This window comes from Callospermophilus lateralis, chromosome 8 (assembly GCF_048772815.1).
Source record: "Callospermophilus lateralis isolate mCalLat2 chromosome 8, mCalLat2.hap1, whole genome shotgun sequence".
Classification (NCBI taxonomy): Eukaryota; Metazoa; Chordata; class Mammalia; order Rodentia; family Sciuridae; genus Callospermophilus; species Callospermophilus lateralis.
In genome coordinates this window covers 39662102-39688095 of record NC_135312.1, presented here as the reverse complement: position 1 = coordinate 39688095, position 25994 = coordinate 39662102, and the positions used below count along the sequence as shown (strand labels likewise).

Below are 25994 nucleotides of genomic sequence, written 5' to 3'. Positions count from 1 at the left end.
TGGTATGTGGCTCAGTGGTTAAGTGCCCCTGGGTTCAATACCCTATAGGAAAAAGGAAAAAAAAAAAAGTTCGGCGAATCAATGATGAATTTTGGCTTGATGTCTTCTGTTATGAGAAGAGCTTGTATGTGGATGTGACTTCCCCTTGTAATTGGGGCTCTAGAGTTTCCAAACTTAGCTTCAGAAACTCATTACAAGTTTTTCATACCTGCTTTTATAGCACATCTGTTCTCCTCTTTGTTTTTGTTTTTTGGGTTTTTTTGGTACCAGGTATTGAACTCAGGGTTGCTCTGCCACTGAGCCACATCCCCAGCCCTATTTTGTACTTTATTTAGAGACAAGGTCTCACTGAGTTGCTTAGCACCTCACCGTTGTTAAGGCTGGCTTTGAACTTGCAATCCTCCTGCCCCAGCCTCCTGAGCCACTGGGATTACAGGTGTGCGCCACCGCGCCTGTCACATCTGTTCTCCTCTCATGCTCTGCTTTGGGTAAGCTAGTTTGCATGTTGGAATTTTCCTTATATTTCAGACTACTTGCTCCTACAGCCTCAGCTCTCTAATGGACCCAAGAAAAATTATGATTTTGTAGATTATCCTGCATGCTCCTTTTCCATCCTGCAACTCACCTTCCCTGAACTGCTTTCAAAGATCTGAAGTGTACCAACAATGGCTACTTCTGTACAGTGGTGTTAGTGAGGTTTTATCCAGCTTTTTACATCCTAAGAGGAAATACCTACTTAGCTTTTAAATTTAAAGATATTATTAAATTTATAAATCTAGCCGAAAATATAATCCTTTTTAAGGGAAATTTTACAACCTAGTTATGAAATATCTTTAACATGTTTAACTGCACTATCAATTATGTGATATAAAGTTAATATATCACAGTATTTTATTAGTTTTCTTGGGAAAAAAAGACCCACAGAGTATGGAGCCCAGAAATAAACCCAAGTATATTTGGTCAACTAATTTTCAACAGGGGCACCAAGAAGATAGATACGATGTAGAAAGAATATTTTCTTCAATAAATGGTGCTAGGAAAACTGAATATACACATGCAAAAAATAAATAAATAAATAAATTTGGCCTCTTAACTCATACTTACACAAAAGTCAATTCAAAATTAATTATAGGCCTAATATAAGTTCTGAAACAGTGACATACCTGAAAGAAAACATAAGCTCCTTGACATTGGTCTTCGTGTATACATGATTTTTTTTAATAGAATAACAAAAACACAGGCAACAAAAGCAAAAATAAACATAGGGAACAACATCAATCTAAAAAGCTTCTGCACAGCAAAGGAAACAATGAGCCAAATAAAAAGGGAGCTTGTGGATGGTGAGAAACATTTATGGTCCATGTGTCTGACAAGGGGTTAACATCCAAAACATGTAAGGGACTCACACAACACAATAGCAAAAAGCAAACAAACAAATCCATCTTATTAAACGGACAAAGTACCTGAATAGACATTTCTCCAAATAATATATAAAAATGGTCACAGGGTGCTTAACATCACCAATCATCAGGGAAAAGAATCAAAGCCACAATGAGAGGTCACCTCACACCTGTTAGATGGCTGTTACCAAAAAGACAAGGGATAACAGTGTTGGGGAGGGTGCAGAGAGAAGGGAACTCTGCTACCTTGTTAAAGGGAAGGTAGATTGGTTCAACTGTTATGGAAAATATTATGGAGGCTCCTGAAAGAAAGAAAGAGAGAGAGAGAGAGAGAGAGAGAGAGAGAGAACAGAACTATCATATGACCCAGCTATCCTTTCCCTGGGGTTGTAGCCAAAGAAAATGAAGTCATCACCTGATAAATTTATCTGATGTCCATGTTAATGGCAGCTTTGTTCATGAAGTCACAGTATGGAAACAACCAAAGTATCCATTGCTTGATGAATGAATAAAGGAATTGTGATACACACACACACACACACACACACACACACACACACACACCCTGACATCTACATCAACAAGAATGAAATTGGAGAACATTATGCTAAGTGAAATGTCAGAAAAAAGAAAAATACTGCGTGATCTCACTTATATATGGAATCTTAAAAAAAAAAAATTGAATACATGGAAACTGAGTAGAATGAGTACCAGGTGTGGGTGAGGAGGAGGATGAAGAGATGTAGGTCAAAGGGTACAAAGTTGTAGTTCTGTAGGATGAATTCTAGAGATCTAATATACAACATAAGGATTGTAATTAATAATAGTGTATCGTTTACTGGAAATTTGCTGAGAGTATATTATAGGTACTTGTACACACACTTAACTGTAATAATTCCTTCATGGTTTAATCAGCTTTTTTCCTGCTGTGAATAAAAGACTCAACCAGAACAACTGTAAAGGAGAAAAGGGCTCAAGGTTTCAGAGATCTCAGTCCATAGAAGGCAGGCTGCATTCCTCAGGGCTCAAGGTGAGGCAGAACATCATGGCAGAAGAGTGTGGTGGAGGAAAGAAGCTCACACCATCATCCAGAAGCAGGGAGAGAGAGACTCCACTCTCCAACTGCAAATACATACCACAAAGCCACGCCCCAATTCCCACCTCCTCCAGCTAACCCTACCACTTCAGTTACCACTCACTTAATCCCTGTCAGGGGACTAAATCACTGATTGGGTTAAGACCTCACAACCCAATCCTTTCTCCTCTGAACCTTCTTGCACATGTGAGCTTTTGGGGGACACCACATCTAAACCATAGCACTTCACTATGCATATATATATATCAAAACATTTCGGTTGTACACCTTAAATTTATACAAATTAAAATGATAATATGTTAAAATTTATTTTTAAGTGTTCTAATAATCTTTTGCAGTAGATTGTATTTTTCAAGTGAGTACCATACCACTCTTCCCATCCCTCACACTCTGTCAGGAGTCTGTGCCAAACCCCATCTAAAAGTAGAGTCTTTCTCCATCACTCTAAATCTGGTGGCCTTTGTGACTCCTTGGGTCACTAGAATATGGGAGAATTAATGCCATGCTCATTCTAGGTATAGCACTTAGCTGTCCTGGTGGCTTGTTCTCTATATACTAATGGGGACCCTGAGTCTCACTGGTTTTGTGATCTGTGTCTCCTATATTCTCCCACAATTCTCCGAGGAGTGTGAAAAATTACAGGGTTTGGAGAGAGGGAGGTTGTTTTATTACTTTGTTTTGCTACTTGATTTGATTCTAGATTATTTTCATATTCTTTCAACATTTCATAGATAATTCAATTGCCTTCCATTAATTTTGCATATCTCTGTCTTATCTAATCTCCTGCTCACAGCTTCAGGTTTATTCTAATGACATTCTAAGGATATCTACAGGTAGGATGAATGAGTCTAGAAATCTAATATACAACATTGGTGGGTTTTTATGCTCCAGGTACATTTGTTTACTAATTTATTTATTTTTATTAGAGATTTATAGTTATACAGAGTAGTTGAGTTCGTTCCAACAAACTCATACATGGCATGGAATTCGTTTTTAGTTCATGATTTCCCTCTTAGATATTTGGTGTTTGATGTACACAGTCTTATGATCATTATATCTTCTTTATTAAAAAGTGTCTTTTGTCCTGCCAAAAATGTCCTCTTTTTATTCTGTTGAATGATTATACACTTAAATTCCATCTTTGCTGATGTTAATATTATATTTCAGATCTCTTTACCTCTGCATGTGCCTCTTTTCTTCCCATTATTCAGTCTGTACCCTTATTTCACCATATTAACAGCACGCAGTTAAATTTTGTGTTTCCGCATAATAGAAAAAGTCTCTGTTATTTCCTTATTCAAAAAATATTAAATGAACACTTACTTTGTTCTACATTCTAGTCTAGGCATTGGTGTTTCAAACAAAGACACCTGATCTCAAGAAACTGGGTGAGAGGAGGCCAGTGATAAACAATACCCATAACCAAGAAGCAGTTAACATGGTGTATTACAAGTGCTAACTGCTGAGGAGAAAAAGGAAAGTTGAGTAGGGTACATGGGACTAGCATACAAGAGGATAGGTTGCAGTTATACATCATCATGACAGGCCCTGTTGAATAAAAGTGAAGGACAAAAGGGAGTAGCTACGTGGGCATCTAAAGGAGAGTAGTCCAGGCAGAAATAACAGGCATTACCAAGTCCTATGGTGGGATGCGCCTCACATGTGCAAGGAAGAGCAAGGAAGCCAGTGTGGCTAGAATGGGGTGCAAGGGGAAGCAGTAGATTAAGACTAACAATCACCATTGGATTCAGCTTTAGCGATGTCATTGGTAACCTGGCTACAGGTACACAGTGCTGGAGGGAGGCAAGGCCATGTTCTCCGAGGCACTACTACATGGTGCATGTGCAGCTGGCCCTCCGTAGCTGCAGGTTCTAAAGTCACAGATTCCATCAACTTCAGATTGAAAATGTTCAAAAAAATGAAGTCTGTAACAAATATGTATGCTTTAGCCAGCTTTTTCACTGCCATGACTAAAAGACCTGAGAAGAACAATTGTAAAGGAAGAAAAATATTTAGGGGGGGCTCCATTGCCCTGGGCTTGAGATGAGGCAGAACATCATGGTGAAAAAGGGTGGCTGAGGGAAGCAGCTTACAAGATGATCAGAAAGCAGAGAGAGAAACTAAGCTCAGCTCATCAAATGTGTACCCAAAAGGCATGTCCCCAGTGACCCACCTCCTCCAGCCACACCCTACTCACATTCAGGTACCACTCAGTTAATTCCTATCAAGGGATTAATTCTCTGATTGGGTAAATGCTCTCATAACCCAAATATTTCACCTCTGAATGTTCTTGCATTATCTCACACATGAGTTTTTTTGGAGAAGCTGCACATCCAAACCATAACAATGTATGTACACACCTTTATGTCATTATTCCCTAAATACAGTATAACAACTATTTATGTAGCATTTACTTTGTCCTAGGTATTATAAGTTAACTAGAGATGATTTAAAGTATAGAAGAGGATGTAGGTAGGTTATGTGCAAATACTTCAACATCTTATATAAGGGATTTGACATCATACAATGGGTTTTGGTATCTGTAGGAGGTCCTGGAACCAAGCCCTCTTAGATACCAAAGGACAACCGTACCTAATTTTATTTCTTCTATTTAATTTATTATTTATTTGATTTTATTTTTACACTTTTAATTTGATACAATGATGTCATTGGTTTGACCATTTTTTGAGTTTTCTCCAGATTCTAATCTCATCTATACACTTGCTGGCCACAAAAGGAGCAGGATTTTTAGCTTTCCTACTAGCCCTGGGCACAGAGGAAAGAGGACTGGGTGTGTCTTTGAGCCAGTGTCTCAATCTGGGCAGGAAGCAGGTGCCCTTGTCAGGTAATTGAAAACAGCTTATGAAAGGGACCATTTTCAAGGTAGAACACAGGGTGTAGGATAACCAAGGGGAGAATGCAGGACCCAATGATAGTTTGTGTTGGAGTGAGATGGGTGGAGCCAATATCACCAAAGAGAGAAGAAACAAACTTACATCACAAACTTAACCACTCCATTAATCTGGAAGGGGGATTCAGAGGCACATAAGGTAGCATGTCACTCCTGGAATCTGGTGCATGCATAGCAGCCTCTATTCCAGTTTCCTGCCCCAGCACCCTCTTTTCTTAGCCTGTAACCTGCCATCCCCACCCAAAAGGCTCGTACCCAATCCAACATGAGCACAAATCCTTAGACTTGGAGGATTTACCTTCTAGTTCATTACATAAAAGACAATTTAGTTTGTCTCTCACTTTGGGCTGGTATCATAATTGATTTGGGTTACAAGAAACAAATAAAATGAATGTAACTATATTCCAGACATCAGATACGACCTTGCATACCCTTGAGTTCTGGTTAAAACCTGGCCTGATCCCCCAATACCACCACCTAGGAAATTCAGAATCTTCACTACAGTTTCAGTGAGTTCCTGGGCTATTTCCTTTTCCTCCTTCCTGCCTCTATACTCCCACCTCAGCATGGGCTCTGCCAGTTCTGCTTCTTGTTCATCTAGCATTTAAGTCTAGAGAGTTCACTGATTTTCCTTGAGCAGCCCTTTACTTCAAGCATCTGGTAAGGATAAGGACTTTAAAGACATGTCACTTCTCATTTGGTCTCAGTTCTTCTTTCTTCAAACATCATCCAGTGCAGGAAGTACATACAAGTGATAAGAAGACAAATATAGAGTGCAGCTTTAGCTTCTAGTATACATTTAGTGTGTCAGTGGGAAAAGAATAATATTTTTTTCCTATGAAGGGTAGAACAAAAATCAGCAGCTTATCATCAACTTCAAATGGACTTAGCATCAATTGGGTAAATTATTCTCCATCAAATTTATGAAACAACAAGTAGATTTGGGCAGCCTTGACTGTGACATGGCTGTGCTTCCCCGATTGGAAAAAATGTTTTTTTCTTGATCATTAAGAATTTTGTTGATCAGAGAAATTTTGTTGATTTTAGCATTTTACAATTGGAAAGGACCTTTTTACAGAAAAAGTGACAAGTGATGAGTCCTCTCATTGTCTCTGCTAATTTTTTTGCCTGTTTTCCTTTTCTTTTTAGTCTCAAAAGCAGATTCGGAGCTTCATACACACTGTCAGTGCAAAGGCACACTCGAGAAAGTAAGAAAGCTGTCAACTTTCTAGACTTTCAGGTTTAGCTGACTTGGAAATAGAGCAAGATGATCTATCAGGAGTAGATCTGAAAGCCCTGTGGCCCAAGCACACTTCCACCCAACCTTTCCTCTTCCTCCTTCACTGGCCTTGGCTTTGAATTGCAGTCTGACAGCTCTTCCAGCCTTTCTCACGCCATAACCCAGGGCGCTCATACAGGTTATTTCCCCTCATCAAGTCATAGGTCTTTTATCTCCTGAAGGTGTCTGCTGCTCAAGGGACCTGGACTAATCCTGAGGCTGGTGTCTGGATCACAGGCAGCAGGGCTCACTGGCTACCTTTGGCCCCAATCCCCATGACACTGTGGAGGGGAATGTCTCGTGTGGTCTTCTCCAAGGGAGACAACGATGCTCAGGGGAGGTGGCAGCCATTCAAGCAGGGGTGAGGAGCGCAGCCTATTTACAGATTCCACAGAGTGGGAGGACTTGTAGGCACGGGTGTGAGAGACAGGTAGAAACGGTGGTACCCAGCTGGGAGAGACTGGCTTTCGTATGACTGTCGGTGGGGACCGGCCTGTCAGTGACCCTGGTATGCGGTTCCTGGTTCCTCATTCCAGAGAAGAGGCTACCTTGAGATGAGTTGAAGGCAAACCAGGAACCTCACAGACCTTCTCCCAACTTTGAAGAGTAAGGACCCCACCGGCTTGCTGCCGCACTCATGTGTACTCACAACTGCTGTGAGTTGTGGGTGAACCGACGAAATGGTGTATGTTCAGGTGCAGCCTAATCACTCAGAAGGACTGGTCACCCTGGGGAGGCATCTTAGTGAGAGTCACTCAATCTGGGGGCGTGAGTACAGCTGGGGCGGGACTCGTCAGGGTTGTCCTTCCAGTCCACCTCCTAGGCAGACTAAGAGAAAGTGGTTGAGGGGGGGACTGTGCTATCTTAGGGGGAAGGCTGCAGCCGGAAGAACCAGTCTGGTCACCCTGAATGATGGCTGGCACTGATACCGATAAAGGCTCAAATTAAGACATCACAAACAGGGAACTTGGAGATCTGGGGCCTGTACTATCTGTACTGGTTAATAACACTGCACCTAGCTCTTAACCCTCCATATGCTATCACTGGACCAAGATGAATGAATTTCAATACAAAATACAAGCTGCCTCTCTGGTATTCTGATATCCCAGAAGGAATTAGCTTCTGCTCTCTCACCTATACTGTGGTCCCTTGACTGCAGTGAAAGCCAACATTAGTTGAGCTACTCAATAACGGGGGACTCCAGAGAAGGTACATTATAATAATACCCCACTCTCTTATAATGGACTAAGGACAGTTGCAAGGAAAGTATTCATTACTTGGTGATAATGTAAGTTCTGGACTGGAAGTTCAGCTTCCATACTGGGAGGAGATAGCTACTTCTGGGCCCAGAGTTATCAGAAACAGACGGACAAGCCCTCCCGAGTCCACACCCACTGCTCCATCTTGCTGTGGCTTAATGGCTACCAAGAGGCCTAACCTTATTTGCCTTGAGCACCTCACCATGGATTAGCACCTGTTTATTGGGGTTCTCCTTGGCAGTGAAGAATTCAGCTCTAAGAGAGAAGAGAGGTCACTCCATCCAGTGTAATTGTCCAAATTAGAAAAGGAGTGTTTTCATGCCTCATGACTGGAGAAAAGTCAAATGAGCTTCCCTTCGCAGAGACCCTGTTGCTCAGAAGCTGACTGAGGGGCTGTCTACCCACTACTGGTGAGTGGTTTTCATGATTCTCTCTTTCCTCGATTTTTCCACTCAGGAGGACCATGGAGATGGGCTCTCTGGTGTGTTTTCTGTCTTGGAGGCCCTGCCCTTTCTTGCATGGAAGTGAAAGTTCACTGGAAGGAAAACACTTCCCCACCAAGAAAGCTGGCTTCTCCTATACATCTCACCCCCACGTAGTCCAGCAATGCAGTTCCTATCTTGCTTTTACCCTTTCCACTACTTTCCTTGGGAACATTTCTTGTGTGTATGTGTCCTTAAGTCACTTTATGAATTTTCAACCCCCTTGGGAAAATGTTTGAAGACTTGTGCTTTTAAACCTGAACAGAGTCCTCTACTAAACAGCATAAAGCTCAGGGGGTGTGTGGATGGTTGACATAAAAATATAGCAATTTATTATTTTCTACTGAAGACTGAGCATACAAAAGTAGAATGAAAAGGGATGGGGATTATAATAACACTTTTAAACTGATATGCTTCAGATGTGCATCTTTTTAAAAAAAGGTCTACTGAGATGCCAACTCTACTTAAAGGACTTTAAATTCATCTCAGTATTCAGTTGTTTCTGTCACCGCACAGCACAGAAATTTTTCAAAGCCTTGTCAAGGAGCCAGCCAATCCTGACTGTGGACATGAAAATAGAAACCAAATTTATGACCTAGCTGGTCTTTGTACCTACTCAGAGAACCTGCCTCTAACATTAGTGTGAACCATGATACCCTAAAAAGTTTAGATCTTTTGGGGTGATGAACTTTCAAAACCAGAGAAGGTAGAGGTCCTTCTTTTCATGAGCCTTCTTCTCTGTGTGGCCCTACATGACTAAGGGTCAAGGCAAGACTGTTCGGGGACCTGGGAAGATGACTGGATCTACCACCTACAAGCCTGTGCTCAAACGTTAGCTCTGCCATTGACTTGGTGGGTGATCTCAGGCAAGTGATTTTTAACAATTTGGAGTCTTGAAATTAGAAGAAGCAAGCTGGCCCCCTGTCTCCTGTAACTGCATCTGCAAACTTCCTCTGTCATGGTAATCTCCACCTTGCACTTCATTTGTCTATAAATCTCTTGATTATGAAATAAATTCCTTAAAGTCAAATTCTTTTTATCCTTGACACCAACTAGCATATTGGAGGCAACTCATACATTTGTTGTTTAAGGAAGTGAATGTGTGAATAATATTGGGATTATTGTAACTGTGAGAATTAAATGTGATAGCTCCCGTCCCAAAACATATAGGTCTTGATTCCTGGGAAAAGACTCAGGATTTAATGTAACAATGTGTATTTCCTTCATTTTTTTTCTTTGGCATTCATCTTTAGTTCTTTATTATTTGTTTGTCTTTTTCTTTTTATTTATTGTGGTACTGGAATTAAACCCAGGTTCTCTTGCATGGTAGGCAAGCACTTTACCACGGAGCTACATCCCCAGCCTTCCATCTCTAGTCCTTTGAACTGAAATTTGTTAAAGTCATCCAATGTCCCTTCCAGGTATTGAACTAAGCCCCAGATGACAGAAGAAGTTATTCTCCTTACTTTGCAGTCTAGAGAGGAGAAAGTCTTTAAAAAACTAGAAGCAGTCAAATAATTGCTCAAGTGGAGTTTGCCGGGAACACAGAACAGGCAATATCTGCGAGGGGAAGTCAGGCAGGGTTCCACAGGGGAGAGCGCGTCAGAGTCGAGCTCTGAGATGGAGCAGGAGTTGCACAGACTGTACTCCTAACAGCTGGGAGAGAGCCTCACGTCTGCCTGGAACCAGCCAGACATGTAGGACAAGTTACAGTACCTCTCAGAGAGTCAATTTCTTCTTCTGTTAATAACACAGTCCATGGGATTTCTGCCAAGATTCAGTAAGGTAAGAGGCAAAGTGCATGATAACTATCCAGGCAATGATAAACGAACGCTGTCACCATGGTGCTGCATGGGAAGGAGCCTAGAAGAGACAGCCCAGTTGTTATGGGAGCCACAATCAAGTTTTAGAGGCAGCCCAGGGGAACCCCAATGAACACTGCCCCTCTTTTCCATCTGGGTTGGGAAAAATTTAGAAGGGTGATTATAGAGGCCCAAATATCACCTTCAAAATGCTAATGGTTAAATTGGAGAATCAGCATGGAATGAGGAAGCAGAGCTAGACGGCTCCCAACTGGGCAGCTCTAGCAAGGCAGCTTCCCAACAGGAAAGACGCAGCCCCTGGAGCAACAGGGGAAAACTCAGGAGCACTCCCCGGACAGAAAGAGGAGGAGCAAAACCAAGCTTGCCCAGTTGCTTTTCCCGGGGTTACCAGTCAGGAGACTGTTGGGGCAGAGTGAGCAAAGGGTGGAGCAGGCAGTATGCTTAGCAAACAGTTTCCCTGTGGCAATGGGGACAATGCAATGGGGACAGGGGAGTGCTTCAGCTAACATGGTGTTCCTAGATCAAGAGAGCTGCTATTCTGGGCATGGAAAGGATTAGGACCTAGTGTGGATGAGGTTGATTGACATTCAGGGCCCATACCTTGAGAAGCCATGCATGGAGACGAGGCAGAGGACTGAGGGTAAGTGACTACTGAGAGAGAGGGAAGAGGGACTGACCAGGAATATACCTGGGTAGATTGCCAAGGGGAGTGACAAGTGTGTCTGCCACTGCATAGCATCAATATATGGTGGCGGGCTGGGGTTGTGGCTCAGTGGTAGAGCACTTGCCTAACTTGTGTGAGGCACTGGGTTCAACTCTCAGTATTGCATATAAATAAATAAAGTCCCATTGACAACTAAAGAATTAAAATTAAAATTAAAAAAAAATATGGTGGCACTGATCCCCATGCTTCTAGGATGAGAAAAGGCTAGTGACATGGTTTTGCCAAGTCCTTAGGAAGGACAGGATGTGGCAAGGAATTGAGATCTGAACATGGCAAGGAAGATGGGGGCTTGGTAGCCTCCAAGGGTCCAAGATCCACACAGCATAGTCCATGAAGAGGAGAAGGTAAAATTTGAATATGGGAATGAAAAATTCAACTGGGTCAGAGGACACAGAAGAGAAGTGCATTCTCATATTTCTTTGCTTTTGAGATGGTAGACTTGGGGGTAACAAGATCTAAGGGGTAAGTCTGTGAATGGGTGGCTCAAGAAGAATTAAGGTAATTTATAGTTGGGGAGATTCAGGATGTTTAAGGGGTTATCTATAAGGATATAGAAGTTCTGAGGCTTAGGCTTAGGTCAAAGTTAATAGAAAAGGGACATTTTATTTCTTTACATGTGGAATTGGTTCAATTGAAGTAGTCATGTATGAAACAAGACACGACACGCTTCAAAATATCAACCACCATCACCAAAAAAGCTGCTTGAGAATATTTCACCTGGTTTATAGCAGGAAGGAGATCATACAGACATAAAGACTTTTACAGCTGTCACAAAATAGAGGTCTAATGATGATTACAGAGACAGCAATGAAGAAGACATTTTTTCCCCCTCTACTACAGAACAGTGTGCTGGCCACATATCTGCAAGGTCAACATTCACAAATGTATGCCATCTCCAATAAATGAATGAATTCTCATTTTCCCAAGTTACTCCCTGTCCCCACAAGAGCACACGAACCAGACAATTGACTCCTCCTAAGCTATGGACCCAGAGGTACTCTAGGGGCGCATGTGCAAACCAGGCAACACATGCGCTGTGAGTTTGTGAGAGAAATGGAATCTGTTCCACTGCCACACAACCAGATGGCACCTATCACATCAGCTGATATTTATGATTACTACTATTATTTCCCATAATTGCCCTTCTGAGATGTGCTCATTTGCATTGTAATTAGCCAATGAAAGATTTGGAGCTGAGCTAGTTCAAAATTGAGGCCTATGTGATGCAATGTATATATAGCAATTTCATCTCATAATGCTGAATATCTCCAGAAATTATGTAACTGAGGCTTTCTCTAGAGATGACTTCTACTAAAATCAGACAAAATATGTTCATTTTTGTTGTGGCGTTCAGTCATCTTAGACAGCTCTATAAATAGGCTGGGGCTGGGGGGGAGGAAGCAAAACAGAGGCTACATAATTCTCCCGAATCACGAGGTATGGTCTTAGCAGTAGGTTCATTGCCAGGAGGAATCCTTGACAGTGCCAATGCTCATTGTGGGAATCTAGAAGTAAAGAGCTTTGAAATCAGCCCTCCTCCTCCCCTTCCATTTCCCTGTCAAGATGTATAAAGGCATTCAAACTAATCCAAAAGCCCAAGAGAGCTGGCTGGTTAAGTAGGACGGGCCCAACCTTGAGTTCAGAGAGCTTTCTAATGCTTCCCACCTGCCTCTCTGAAGTACACTGCTTCCAAGATACAGAGGCAACAAAGACAGAGAAGACCACGGGGTAGCAGAAATGGAAACTCATGGACATTGGCGCAACCCTGAAAACACCATCGTTCTTAAGAAACCACCCCAAGATCGATCTACCCTTCTTTTCCTTCCTTCCTTCTCCCTCCTTCCTGAGAAAAGCAGCCTAGAGCAGTATAAAGACATGAGAAACTCCACAGTCAAGGCTCTTGATAATCTGGTCCCATCTCACCTGTCCAAGTTCAGTGCCCAGTGGATCCTTTTGGCCCAGCGGCCTCTCACCTTCCTTTCCTCCCCACCATGCACACGCTGTGCCAGCACACATAGCCTGGATCATTCCAGCCCCCCACTTGAACACTGCGACTCTGCCTGCAGTGCTTTGTGGTCTCTGCTCTCTCCACATCCTCCAAGGTCCTGCTCATGGACCAGCAACATGGCTTATCCCTCCCGCTTACTGTCAAACTAGGGGTAGTAAATGGCTTGATTTTAGGGGTCAATATCAACTGCCACTGCACCTGGAAATGCAGCTGGAAAGTTCAGAGCTAACCTCTGAGATCCAGAGCACCTTGGCGATGACAATGAGAGCGGCAGGGGAGGAGGGAATGAAGCAGGGTGTGTCTACCGTCTGCCAGCCCTGGGCTGAACCATTCAGCCTGGTAATGTTGATAATGGAATTTAGCTTAACGTTGTCTTGCATTATTCAACTGGATGCAGTCTAGTGATCTTGTGGCAGTTCTGACAAAATTTCCAGATTTTAAAGACGCTGCTAAAATTATAGAGAGAAATGACAATAAAAGATGTTACAGAGAGTTACAACTGGTCATTCTCTAGTGATCCTTCAAACTGGGTTTACTTCTTAGGGTTGGTTTGGTAGGCCATAAAAAAGATGATTTCGGCAGGCACAGTGGCACACGTCTGTAATCCCAGCAGCTTGGGAGGTTTAGGCAGGAGGATCGCGAGTTCAAAGCCAGCCTCAGCAACAGGGAGGCACTAAGCAATTCAGTGAGACTCTGTTTCTAAATAAAATACGAAAGAGGGCTGGGGGTGGAGGAGCAGGGGATGTGGCTCAGTGGTTGAGTGCCCCTTGAGTTTAATCCCTGGTACCAAGAAAAAAAGATTTCAATAATGCTCCCAGGAATGATAATGGTGTTTCTGAAATATAAGTAAACACATGCGTGTATGTCCTATACAGACACACTCGATGTATAAAGCAGATTACTAATTTAGTTGTGTCTGCATTGCAACTGCAGACTTTCTTCCTAGAAAGGACACTCCCAGGCCTACTTCTACAAGAATCTCTTTCCAAACAATGGATAGATAGGTCAGAGGCTGAAGGAGGGAAGGTCCAGACCTTGTCCAGTGTGCATCCAACCAGAACCTTCCCCTCTTTCTTTCCAGCGGTTAATAAGGACCTGGTTATAAACTGCTCCGGCCCTGCCTCTTGCTGAATAAGCCATCCAGAAGCAAATTCTCAGCTTATCCAGGCCTCGGTTTTCCTAACTACGGAACGTAGGTAGCACTGGGACCTGATCTAGGCGGTCAGCCGTGCAAAGTGCTTGGAACAAAAATGAACTTGGCAAACACTCACTCAATGTCAGCTTTTATGATTATTATTTTCACCTTTTCCCCAGTACTTGAGAAATATAACTACTGAGATTATTCTATTGGATGACTAATGTGTGAAACAGCCCAGTGTTTTCTCTTCCTTTAGATACTACCTGGGAGCTCCACTCCAAGTTTAATGCTTATTCTCCATTTTCATTCTTTTTCCCCCTCCTTTCTTTCCTCAGACCATACATGCAGACAGCTAGGGTTTGGTATACAGTAAATAAAGCCCCACAGTATTGAGTCCTTTCTGTGAAGTTTTATGCACTGTCGTCTCCTGAAAATCCACTTCCCCTGCTCCCTGCGGCCAGTGCTGTGAACCTCAGCCTGATATCCAGCTCTCAGGTCAGATCCCAACCTTCTGAAAAGCCGCAGTGTGACCCACACCACCCTGGGCTGCAGGAGCCAGCCATGGGCCTGCTGGAGGCCTGTCCTTCTAGATGATTCAGCAGGTGGACAGGCTTGCCCACCCCTCCCTCTGTTCCCAGGGACTCCACTTCACTGGAAAGACCAAGTCTTTGTTTTGGTGGGCTGATAATTTTCCCTTTTTAAAAGATCTGCAAGCAAAACAGTTTCTCTGCCTCAGTCTTTTTCTTGGTTGTTTTTATTTGCTTATTAAAGGCACAGCCACAATTAACCTTAGTTTCTAATAGATAAAGGCATGAATAACTTCTTTGGTTTGTTGTTGTTGTTTAATTTTTTTTTTTTTTTTTTTTTAGTTGTGGATGGACACCATACCTTTGTTTTACTTATTTATTTTTATGTGGTGCTGGTTGATGGAACCCAGTGCATCACAAGTGCTTAGCCAGCACTCACTCTACCACTGAGTTACAACCCCAGCCCCTGTCTGTTTTTTCAGCTCCCAATTCCCCTCAACAGGCACCAAGCTCCCAGGTGGAGAAGGAATTTAGGCCTGTCTGGGGAGGTGGGGAGCCAGTTCCCTGCAGGTGAAGAGCCCAGGGTGCATTTCTCTTCCTCCTGCACCCCTCCTCCACTACTTTATCAGCTGTTGAATGACTGGCTGCAGCCGAGGTGGAAACCCAGGAATGGCATCAAAACTCCTTTTCCTAACCCCTTCCCAGGTTTCCTTCTTCTTTCACTCCTCCCCCAGGTAAAATGCCAACCAACCCCCCAACCCTCTAGGTAGTACACTATTAAAACACGTGGATGCAAAGCATTTCCAAGATCAGGAGGAGAGGCAAAATCTCTCTGGGCAAGCAGACCATCCTCCAGGGAGGTTGAGTACCCAGGTCCCCCAGGCAGCACGTTCCTGGGAGTAAATAAATTGTGCAGGGATGCTACATGCGGTCATAGACATGGGCCATGATTCAATAGGATGATAGGAATTGTTTACAGTCGTCTTCAGATGCCAGAGGGCTTAACAGCGGGGATTCCTCCTGGCTGCTGCTCAGGTGCCAGCTGAGTCAAGCATTAGCCTCCCTTTCCTGTTGGAAAGGCTGAAGCAGCAGTGACTTGCCCACTGTCACACACAGCTTGGGACCGAAATAACTCTGACTCCTCCTTCCCGGCTCTGGCAGCAGACAACATCCCCTTATTACTGCGCTATCGTTCAAATCGGAATCTTTCAAAAGCTCCTAATTGCAGGCTTACCGTGAACTGTAACCGCCGTGTGACTCTAACTGCCCAGTAAGCCCAAATAGGAATGACTGAAGTTTTATAGATTCCCCCAAAATGGAATTGAAGTGCTTGGTATGGGGGGGGGGAGCATGGCTTAGAGAAAAAGTGTTTGGAAATGACTTTAGAACTGCTGACAATGATCAGACTTCGATTTTTAAGCAATGAATTTGAAATGTCACCTCCACTTTGTCTTGATATTGGGACAGAGAATCACTCAGGATTTAAATAGATGCCATTCCAAAAGGCTTTGGGGGCTCAACCTCAGATATTTCTAAGGAGTCCATATCCTTTCTCTTTTTTTAAATCACTGTCTCGTTTCAGTATTTAATCCATTTTGTCCAGCATCCCAGGTGTGTGGAACACCCGTAAAATCTTAAATTGAACCACAAATATACCACTTATCATAACTTCAAAATAACTATTATGTTTGCAGAATTGAAAACTTGGGACTTAGTGGGTTAAACTTCCCTTTTAACTTCTATGTTGGCTGCTGTGGGGAGTGAAGAGGGCTTGGGTTAAAAAAAAATCAGGCGTCTAAGTTCATATCTGTACACGGGGCTGGACACGTGCTGTGCTCAGGAAAGAAAGTAAATTCCATCTGGCAAATTGCTCTAACTGATTCATTTGTCCTCTAAGAGACGCCACCTACCTGCTTGCAGGTATTCAGGTAAATGATAGGTGGGCGGGACCTACTGAATGTCTCAATGCTAAGGTCTCAGCAATGCTTTATCTGTCCTGGCTCCTGTGATGTCACACGTTTCCTGCTCTGGACCAACCAATGCCCTCCTCCTTCCTCCAGGCACCTGTACACTGAAGTTGAGGCTGGTCAGAGCTCAGGCAGCCCAAGAAGCTTCGCGGTTCAGCCACAAGGGGTGGGAGCTGCCTGGTGACTGCTATTTTGAGAGCCCCAAACATTTGAAAAGGTGAGCTGAAACTTCATTTTTTTCTCTTTGGTGTTTAGACCACTGGCATGGAAGGGAACTAAATGGGGGATTTGAATAAAAGCCGAATGCCTTAGCCCTGGGTAAAGTTCTTTTGAGAGGAGAGGAGACAATGTCCTTGAGATCTGGTTGCAGAGTATAGTTCTTTCAGGTCAGGTATTCAATCCTTTTTGTTTCTTCTAATCATTAATCCAGCCTCTGCTTGTCTGCGAAGCTGATCTGATTTTTTTTTTTTTTTTTAAATCCCAGAAAGGAGTGGAGTAGAGACTTTTTTGTTGAAACTTAGCACAAAGGTGCAGACCTGTTCATCCCGTTTAATGGAGGTTGGAAGGCCCCAGGGCTGAAAAAGTTCAGTTGCTTCTTTTTCGCTTGGCTTTGCCTAGCTTTCTGTGTTCCTCTCAGAGACAATTGAGATCTAAACCTGTGCAACATGTTCCTCAGACACCTGCTTGTACCTGAATTCTGGTGACCAACTCAAAAGGCACCGTCCCTCCCATTTTCCTTTCTTCTCAGAAAAGATCTACTGGATTCTTTGCTCTTTGTAGAACAAGTGCTTTTTACAAAAATACTGTGCCATCTAGATCAGAATCTTTACCTTCAGACTCAGATTGGCTGTCTGTTGACCTTTGGTTAAAATAAAGACTATCCCTTCAGGGCCACAAGGATGTAACAGCTTCCATTCTAATTTTTAATCTGGGGGGACACACTTGCTTTTTCTCTTTTTCTTTTAATAGGAAATATATAGAGGAGATTTGTTCTGCCAGGGCCTGACTTTTTCAAAGTAATTGTATCTCTAGGATCCATTTTTGTTTCCTTCCTCCTGATCACGTGGCCTGGACTCCTTCTACTCTGGACAGCCCTTGACAACTATATACTGTTGTTAGTGAAAGCCAAGAAACCATCTCCAAGCCCAGCTCCCTACTGGGGTGAGCTGGGAAACCTGGGGAATGAAATAACCTGTGAAGCTCTTCATTCCGGATTCCTTCACGGGCCGTTTTTCTGAGATTTAAGTTAACAAGTAGGCTTGCAAAGGGGAAAAATCTATTAGGAATTATACTACCTACTATTTATCCACCCAGAAATTTAAATCACATGTAAATTTTCCAAGGGTATGAATTGGAACAAGTTAAGAAATCTTCATCTTAGGCAGACAGTTGCTTCTTACCACTAAGAATCTGCCCCGCTCTTGTTGCCAATTTCTCTCCTACTCCGGGGAAGCTCATATTGTTTTTTGTTTTTTATTTATTTTTTATTTTTTAATATGTTTTCGTTGTGGATGGACATAATAACTTTATTTATTTATTTGTATATGGTGCTGAGAATCGAACCCAGTGCCTCACACGTGCTAGGCAAGCACTCTGTCACTAGCCACAGCCCCAGCCTCTCATATTGCTTTTTTCACTGACCTCTGTGCCCTGAACTTGTATGTTGGGTGGAGACTGCTGCTTGTACCTTAATAATGTTCTTACTTGATTCAGAGCTTTGTCAGCAGAGAGAAAAAGATCTGAGTCTTGTATCTTCTGGTTAAAAATGTGTCTTGAAAGTCCTGAATCTCTCCACAACCTTGTATTCCCTCTGGTTTTCTATGTTCGATTAGTTCTTTTCACAACAGTTAACTTATGATTAAACACATCATCTCATCACTCTATGTCAGCATCTCTGGCTACTAAAGATCAAAGCCATGGACCTTATGCCCCCTGATAGGAGAAAGGGGAAAAATGAGAGACTGAAATTCAGAGTCAGAACATCTACAATGTAGCTGGTTTGTTGGAAAACGCATACCTGAGCTCTGTCCAAATCTCCTATATTAACTCTACCCCTTAGATCAAGGGACATAAAGCCTGATGGAAAAATCTCTTCCTCTGATATCTCTGTACAAATTACTTCTCTGACCTCCAGATTCTTCCTCAATAAGACAAGAGAGAATAATCCCTTGTATATACTGTGGTCAGGGGAAGTAAAGAAGGTAACTAAAGTATGAGAAGCTTAGAGCAACCAGTGCTTGGGGCTGAGCCAGTGCCAAATAAAGGCAGGTCCATCTTTCCTGAAGGAACTCTCCTGGGTATGTGGAGATGGTCCAGTCTACTGCGCTAAAAGATCTCCTGTGGTTGCAATTGTTAGGAACCCTGTCATTGTAATTAATTGGAAGTAATTAACTCCAATGTGAATAGTTTGGAGAAATAAGCCAGGGAGAGGTGAGTGCCTACAGGATGTCCTGAAAGGAGCCATGCGCCAGTGTCTCCCAGTCTCCTAGGCAAAGCTTTGGGGAAGTTAGTTACTCCTTCCTTTCCCCACCTCACAGCTCTCACAACAGACACACAAAATTTGGGCTCCTTACAGCCTTCAGGGGGAAATGTGCCGCTGTCATCTGCTGTAATCTGACTTGGCAGGGAGCCCTGTTTGCTTTCAATTGTGCTATCTCCAGCTTGGACTGGGCACTTGGTCGCCTCCAATCTTGCAGATAAACACCCTCTACCCGGCCTGCATGAGCCAATGGCAGCCAGAGGGGACAGACAGCAGGGCTGAAGCCCGCACTGTGTAACAGAGGTTCCAGGGTCCATTGGATCTAGGTGCCCCCTTAGTGGAATATCCTGTGACCTTCAGTGACCTTGAGTTGTTGCATAGGAACAGGGGTATTCTCAGGGCCCTGGGGTTTCTCCTGGTCTCACCCTATCATAAAGAATAACACAGGTTTCCATCTTTCAAGAGCCAGGGGGTAGTGGACCAAGGACAGTGGCTTCTAATCTTGAACGTACTTCTATCTTGCTCAGGAGACTCTGGGGAAGAACCTTGACTTCCCTGACCATCAGTTTCCTTGTCTACATCTTTCCCCAAAAAAGGATGCTAAGATGAGGTGCTTCACAGCCCTGTTGGTCCTTACAACAGATGCCAGGTGGGCTTCCCATCTAGGCAAGTGGGTCAGACTGACTGGAGCTGGGGGAGCAATGCCTCGCTAGGAAATAGGAATCGTTTTCATCCAAATTCTAGGTGGAGAAACGTTTCTGCTCTAGAATAATGACCTGGTATGTGGCATCAAATCACCTGGGCTCAAAACCCAGTCCCACCACGTGTTATCTGTGTGCTTTGGGACAGGTTAGGTGCTGGGGATCCAACCAGGGCCACCTGTGCATGATAGACAATTGCTCTACACTGAGCTACCATCCCCAGCTAGAACAGGTTCACTAACCTGCTTTATCTCAGCAGCAAAATAGGGTTATTGCAAAGATGAAATGAATTGCAATATGTAAATGGTACCTGATGGAAGGTTAACTCTTACATGCATTATTTTCTTGAAAGCATGGCTTAGTGGTGGAATCAGATTTGGGTTCAAGATCCAGTTCTGCCATGTAATTACTAGCCTCCATGTGGTACTCAATATCTCTGCCTCAGTTTGATCATCTGGTAAATTAAATGTTTCGTGAATTCAAGGCTGATGTGACAAACAATTAAAACAGTTACATGTGCGGTGCTTGGCATATAAATGCTTGGTCGGTGTTAACTATTGTTGTGCTATTACATAAAGAATGTCACCTTAGCTACAATAACAATCTTCTTAATCATGCTGAAGTCTGGATATAATGATGGAAATTCTAATAAGTTGAGGGCCGAAGACTGAAAAAATGGATTTCTTCCAAAGGCTTAGAAGGAAAACCTGTTAACAGAGATTATCTTCTTTACCTGGGCTCTCTAGGGTAGAATAGCTGCCAGCTACAGAGCTGGGCTTTTGCAGACCAGTAGACAGTAGGATCTGTGATGTGAGACATGGTGATCATCAGCTGCTGCTGCCATGATTCTCAGCTTCACACCTCCCAGAGCCTCTTCAACCTGACCTTGGCCATAATCTCCTTTTTGTATTTAAATTCCTCACTTAAGGTGGGAAAAATAAGGTCTACTAGGACTTTGGCCACCGTAAGATGCCATCCGTAAGATGATTCCAGGAGAGGACAAGTCAGGGAGGCTCTCAAATGTGGTTCCTCACTGCCTTGGTATCCCTGGACTTCCTGGTACTATGGAACTATTCTTGCTATTTATGTACTGGCATTACATAGACTCACTTTTACGTGGGTGGCACATTTATTGTCCTCTGACAGTACCTCCAAACTATCAACGGCCTTTCAAAACTATCTGGAGGGCAGGCTGTGTGTCACTCTTTGTGGGTTAATGAGATTTAGCCATCTACTGTCCCCAAAGAATGAGTTTTGCCATGAAAACCATGAAGGTTCGTAAGTACAGAAAACTTCACTGAGCTCAAATCAGGAACAGAAAGTGGTTGCTGACTCTAGTAAACTTCCAACATAGGTTATTTCCTCCTATCTCATTCTGTGTGACACAAGGACACCACAGCGACCAATTGGTTTGTTATACAGAGCGAACTTCATATGAGTATGAGAAAGACCTTTCTATGAATTAGAGTTGTCCAAAGTGTAGCAGGTTGCCTTTTGGGGTACTGAGTTCCTTGTCGCCGAAAGTGACAATTTCATGGTATATGCAGTATTTGGTATGTGTTTGCCAGGTAGAGGGATGGGCAGAAGGACAGCTAGATGGATGGCTGGATAGACGGACAGATGGATGGATGGATGGATGGATGGATGGATGGATGGATAATAAAGAATATTTGTGTTTCTTCAGCACACATACACTCACCCATAAAATGAGGGATCTATTAGGAATCTCACAAAATTATTTCAAGGATTAAATAAGAAGATACATGCCATGTACCCAGCACAGTATCTTGCATGCAGTAAACTGCCCATTGAAAGTAACAATTATTATTTTAATTTGTATTATATTCTAAAAAGGAATTCCTTACACTGCACATGTAAAGAGGGTAGATGAGATGATATGTGAACTTGAGATGTGCAGTTTCTATGACAGCCCCTTCATTCCTGTCCTGTCTTCCTGTGCTTTCTCCTGTACCTTTCTGAAAGAAGTTTTTCTTCCTGTCCCTTAAGCCATGTCCCTTGACATGGTGGGTTGACTAGTATACTTCCTATGGTGGCAACAGGTTCTATCCCAAATAACAGTCCTTATTCCTCCTCCTCCTCCTCCTCCTCCTCCTCCTCGTCCTCCTCCTTTTTGGCAGTGCTGGGGATGGAACCCTGGTCACACCAGGTAAGCACTCTATCACTGAGCTACATCCCACACCCACCTTTTTGTTTGTTGACATCAAGAATATGACTTGGAACATGTAGACTTAAATTCCATCATTATTTTCAAATGACTCTTATTTGCTTCTTGTATTAGATACATTTGTGACAGGCACACAAAAGACTTCACCCACAGCAGAGTGAAAACTCTCCAAGAATTTTCTTTAATAGCCTCTTGGCACAGAGCTTGGCCACTGCACACGTATGATGGGGAGGTCTAACTATGCCACTGCTCTCTGTCGAGATGATTTGCATAACTTGCTTATGACTACTTTTGTCAGTCACGTGGCTTTTTTTGGAATAGCACACTGCATGTTGAGGTTCCTGCATGCTCATGGTAATGCGTGAGTCACCTGCTGTTTTCAAACTCGTCATTAAGCATCATTGTCATGCTTGCCTTACGTCTTCCATAACACAAGCACACTCGGCCATCCCATCTGCGGCCCTTTACCCCTTGAGGCCTTGCAAATTGGCCTCACAGTCATCACTGAAGACGTCTGTATTCTAACTTATTAGTGGATTAAAAGGAAATCATAACCTTTTAGGACTAGAGAAGAGCTGCTATCCCTAAGCTACGTAGCTAAGTGACTGCCATCTCAAAATATTTTCCCTATCCCTAAGGCATCCTGAGAAGTGTTGGAGAAGGTCATTGGGAAGGTTCACCCACTCCTGTGGGAATGTCCTAAAAACACAAGCCCCGCTTCTGCTGGCTTCCTAGGTGTGCCATGACAAATTACCTTAAACTTGGTGGCTGAAAACAATGTGGGTTTACTCTTTCAGTCCTGGAGGCCAGAAGTTTGAAATCAAAATGTCAGCTGGGCCAGGCTCCCTCCTCTGAAGGCTGTGGGGGAGCACCTTCCCCTGCCTCTTCCAGCCTTTGGTGGCTCCAGACATTCCTTGGTATGCAACTATATAATTCTAACCTCTGTCTGTCCTCACATCCCCTTCTCCTCCATTTGTCTCCTCTTCTGTCTCTCATCTGGACACTTATTGTTGGTTTAGGGACCACTGAGGTAATCAAAGATGATTTCCTCTCAGGATCTTAGAGTTGATGACATCTTCAAAGGCCCATTTTCCCCAATAAACCATATTCCCAATTGTAGACATACACTTAGAGGGACCATGATTTTATCCACTCTATCCCCCAACTTATATCCATATATATGGGACCCTCCAACTATTTATGGAGAGATTTGTTTTTATCCTCTTGGAAGATGCAAAGTACAGGCAAGAAGAGTTAGAATAGGCAGCCTTCCCCGTGGCCATCATTTATTTCTATGAGGGGTTTTGAACTCTAAGACCTAATGAGTTCTTCTAGTCAACTCTCTAACTCTAAGGATCTATTGAGAAAAATCAGCATTGGCCGTGTTGCATTAGTAGGTGAGTAGAATCCTGGTTAAGGAAGTGATCACTCTCCTTAATCCTGAGTCCACCAAACCACAATAATTATGGTTCACTTCCAGGAGCCTTGTTTTCAAAGGGAACCTTAACAAACTAGAATCCTTTTCTACTATTTGACTACCCAGGAAATCAGCTGGAAGGACCAGAGATGAAAGGAAAAGACAGAGGAGAAACCACCAAATGCTGTCTTTAATGCGGGGGACGGGGGGGGGGGGGGGGGAGCTGTCACATTTGAGGGAGTCAGTGTGACAGATGTTATGCTGAAAAGCAGAAACCAGGCCAAAGTTCAGAGTAACAAGAAGGAAGCATCCAGCTTTTGGGAAACTGACGTCCATCACCAACGGTGTGTCAGCAAAAGCTGGTAGGTCATCCCTTAGATGTTTTGGAAGAGCATTTCCCCATTTGGTAAGAATCTAAGATCCTTACCTAACTCAAAATCCTATGACTGCTGAATAAATAATTTTAAAAGCTCAACTCGTCACACGTGGACACCAGACACTAATGGGTACACTCCTCTTCCTTGAGTGGTACATTTGCTCAGGTCTCTGCACTCACTCAGATTTCTTCCCATCTGTCCAAATTCCATTTTCCTTCATAACCTTTCCTATGAACCTTCCTTAGTTGCTCCGGGCCACACTCCGGGCCTCTCTCTTATTCCTTCTCCAAAGCTTATCTATTTATGGCTCCTACCTCGGCGGACCATCCTGTTGCCATTTGTAATGTTTTACCATTTTTCCGGGTTTGTAAACTCTATTTTCCTACTTAGATTTAAACTCAGTAAAGCTGACATTGAACTCCCTTTGGAAGCTCCCACTGAGTTTAAGACAAATGCCAGGCATAGACTAGGTGATCAGCGAACACCTGTATAATGGAAATAGCAGGAAGACGTTTAGAATTCGAATATCTTTCTTCATCTCATTTTTCTCTCCATAAAACTTAGTTATCTGATTTTTAAAAACTCAGAAGTACTTCCTGAGGGGAAGAAGCCCAGAGTGCTTGCTTCTTTCCAATGCTTCTCCTCTGACATCAGCTCCTCCCACGGTCCTGTGCTGACTGCGTGGACAGAGTGCTTGGTCAACGTAAAACACTCTGCCTTCATTTTTATTGTTGGCTCTTTCACCATGTTTCTAGGCTAGGAAATAGAAGGACATCTTGTCCAGTAGAGCTTTCACAGACAAGTCCAAGAATGAAGGGTGCGCCATGACACCCCAGGGGAGGGGTGGTAAAATCCAACAGGAGAGGCAAAGCTCTTCTCTATTTCTGAAAGGTGTTTCCTGGCTTCTAAAACTCATATCTGATTGGTTAGTCACTTGGGAGTCTTTTCGCTTAACCACTTCCCTTGTTTTTCCCACTTTATGAATATCTGCATTCTCGGTTATTGACTCCAGATGTGTTACATTGTCTCCTTTTAGTTCAACTCTCCTATAATTTCCTGACCTAATTCTGATCACGGTAAAGATCCCCCTCCTCCTTTTTTCTGCTGTCCTTTCTAGCATTGGAAGCACTATGCAGGTGAATGTCATTAACACATCTCATTAGTGAGTCACTTATTCTCTCTTTGAGGCCATGGATGTAGATGTTAAGCAGACACAAAGCTAACCACAACCTTTGTAGCAGCCTGTAAGCACCTGCTCCCCGTCTTCCTCTGCAGTGCACATGTCCCCTCAACATGCACACACAGCCACCACCACCCCGCCCCCGCCCCCCCACACTGCAACCTTGGCTCTTGGTTCAAAGGCAGTTCATATCCCGTGCATGACCTTTTTATTTCTTTTCTTTTTTCCTGTGGGTACTGGAGATTAAGCCCAGGGGTGCTCTACTACTGAGCCACATCTCGAGCCCTTTTTATTTTGAGACAAGGTGTTTAATCAGCTTTGCATTGTTGTGACCAAAATATGACTTAAAGGCAAAAAGTTTATCATGGCTCATGGTTTTAGAGATAGGCCGACTCCATGACTCTAGGCCCAAGGATGAGGCAGAACATCAGGGTGGAAACACGTGGCAGAGGAGCACTGCTCCATTCAAGGCAGCAGGAAGCTGAAAGAGGGAAAGGCGGAAGGGGGCCCCAGGAAGATGGCCCTGCCAGGGCAAGCTCGTGCGACCCACCCACTTCAGTCATGCCCCACCTGCCTACGGTTACCGCCCAGTGAACCCATTCAAACTAGGATGGACTGATTAGGTTACAGCTGTCAAGGGAGCTCTGGGGACACCTCATACCCAAACCATAACACAGGTTCTCACTACGTTGCCCAGGCTGGCCCCAAACTCCTGCCTCAGCCCCCCGAGGAGTTGGGATTTCAGGTATGTGCCACCGCTTCTGGCTGTGTGCCCCTTTTTATGCAGATCATTAAAGCATCTGATTCTTCCTGATTATGTATGAGTCTACAAACTAGGAAACAGCTCACAGAGCATCTGCCAATTTGCTTATGTATTTTAGTTCACAAATGGTATTTAGAAAAAAAAAAAAAAGTTGTTCCTAGGGATGAGCCCAACTACCATGTATAACCATAAAGATCTATTTTTTAAAAAGTCAATGGCATGGAATTGATACCTTCAAGTCTTACTAAATTTATGTAAAATTTAGAAAATAATTATAA

General features: G+C 43.3%; 1 protein-coding gene across 4 annotated transcripts in view; it reads left to right on the top strand.

The window, feature by feature from the left end:
* The window catches only part of Lnx1 (ligand of numb-protein X 1), a 166191-nt gene that overhangs the window by 38014 nt on the left and 102183 nt on the right, over positions 1–25994 (top strand). For 2 of the 4 annotated variants that reach the window (XM_076864616.2, XM_076864615.2), the window contains one exon: positions 16708–16831. The exons of the other annotated variants lie outside the window; for them this stretch is intronic. The gene's annotated coding sequence lies outside the window, so the exon portion shown is untranslated. The remainder of the gene's footprint in view (positions 1–16707; positions 16832–25994) is intronic. 4 annotated transcript variants of the gene reach the window in all.